The sequence below is a fragment of the Myotis davidii genome, unplaced genomic scaffold, assembly GCF_000327345.1.
Source record: "Myotis davidii unplaced genomic scaffold, ASM32734v1 scaffold534, whole genome shotgun sequence".
NCBI lineage: Eukaryota > Metazoa > Chordata > Mammalia > Chiroptera > Vespertilionidae > Myotis > Myotis davidii.
Window position 1 is genome coordinate 2,977,763 of NW_006286678.1, and position 2,229 is coordinate 2,979,991.

Consider the following 2,229-nt stretch of genomic DNA (forward strand, 5'->3'; position numbering starts at 1 on the left):
GAGGAGCAAGAACTTGGGGACTTGGGAGGAGGGCGGCCACTGTTCACAGCATATCTGGTGGCTAGGGGGAGGGGAGGAGATAAAAGGGTGAAAATAAACCTTTTCTTGGGAGAGTCCGTTATTAAAAACAGATGAAAAACTGGCTCCTGAAGGAAAGGGGTCTCGGAGTTGAGGGGTTCTGAGGTGCATGTTCGGAGGCCATGAGGAAGCAGAGGAAAGAAGGAGATTGCAGCAGACTTCATTCATGTGTGACGTGTGTGTGCTTGGCTGTGACATGTGCTGCATGTCTTTCAAATCTAAATGGCCGTTCACACCTGGCTGAGGCTGATCAACACACCCTGGTTGCAGAGAAAATGAAATCCAACAATAAAATAACTCAGTCACTTTGGGCTAAAGAAGTCATTATGGTTTTGCTTAGTTTATAAATAAGTGGAAATTAATTTAAAGGGGGAAAAGGAGAGATTGTTTTAAAGTAGTTATCCCACAAGAGCAAGTTAGGCTGATGTAATATGTGATTAAATGACAGCTTTCAGTATATTCAAGTAGTACTACTGTACTTTACTATAATGAGGAAAGGATGCAATTTTCATTCCTCTCTTGTTCTTTTTAAAATTTCTGTTGCTTTCTGTTGCTTTTGCTGCTTGGATAATGAATCACTGGCTTGCCATCATCCTAAGGATCAAGTTTAAAATCCTTAGGATGGTTTACCAAGCCCAACTTAACCTCTCTAGGTTTACCCCTCTCACCTCCAGGCTTTGGCACAGGCTGTTCCCAGAGCCTGCACACTCCCCACTCCTCTACCTCTGCCATTCGGAGCCAGGCTTGGCCATCGGCTGCAGGTCCTTCAGCCTCAAAGTCACTTCCTCTGATCTCTCCAACAACCTTTTCTAGGCTGCCATAGGACCTTCCTCTTCACCCAGTTATTACCCTTTATGGTAACTGCCATAGTTTCCTCTAGGCTGTGAGCTCCTTTGAGTCAGGAACCATCTGGAGCACCTACTCAGCACTAAACCCAGAGCAAAGCACTAGTAACACCATGAACAAGACAGACCAGGCCTCTGCCTTTTTTAAAAAAATATATTTTATTGATTTTTTACAGAGAGGAAGGGAGAGGGATAGAGAGTTAGAAACATTGATGAGAGAGAATCATCGATCAGCTGCCTCCTGCACACCCCCTACTGGGGATGTGCCAGCAACCAAGGTACATGCCCTTGACTGGAATCGAACCCAGGACTCTTCAGTCCCCAGGCCAACGCTCTATCCAGTGAGCCAAACCGGCTAGGGCAAGGCCTCTGCCTTTTATGTTGCTTAGAGCCTTGTGTTATGAGTGTCCTACTGGCCAGGAGCTCCTTGAGAGCAGGGTCTGGACTGTTTCCTATTGTATCCTGCATACCAACCACAGGATTTCTTAACTTAGTTGTACCAATGAACATTTTCTGAATGAGCGAGTGCAGAAAAGATGACAATGAAGACTGAGGCATAACTGACTTCATGTTTACCCCCAGGCACATTCAGCCTCTTAGGGGAACATAACTCTTCTCTAAAGTCAGCTTTCTGGAAAATTTCTGAGGAAGCGAGGTATTGATCACCCAAGCTCCCCAACCTGAGTGGTAGATGTCAGTATTTGTAGAGTCCTGTTTGCTCAACCCCTAAGCATCTCACAGTTCCAACTCAGAAAGCTGTGTTCTCTCTGTCCTAAACCTCTGGAAACAGGCTCTTGTTAGTCTAGACCAGTGGTCGGCAGACTGCGGCTCACGAACCACATGCGGCTCTTTGGCCCCTTGAGTGTGGCTCTTCCACAAAATACCGACTTCTACGCATGGGCCGCGAAGTTTCAATCGCACTGTACATGCGCGCCCACACGTGGTATTTTGTGGAAGAGCCACACTCAAGGGGCCAAAGAGCCGCATGTGGCTCGTGAGCCACAGTTTGCTGACCACTGGCTCTAGACTAAGGAGGAAGAAACAGGTTCACTAGCTTCCTCAGCAGTCTGCAGCCAGGAGCCAGAGGGCATAAGGAGGCACACTGGGCAAAGTGCTAAACTTGGGACTCAGGCAGAGCTGGGTGGGAATCCAGGCCAGGCCCACCACTTACAGGACTTTGAGTAAGGCACTTCACCTCTAAATCCCGCAGTTCCCACATTTCTAAGATGGGGATTATAGTGTATTATTCACAAGGGTGGGGGGTCGGGTAGTTTGAGGATTAAAAAAGAATCCTCTTAAATGGCCA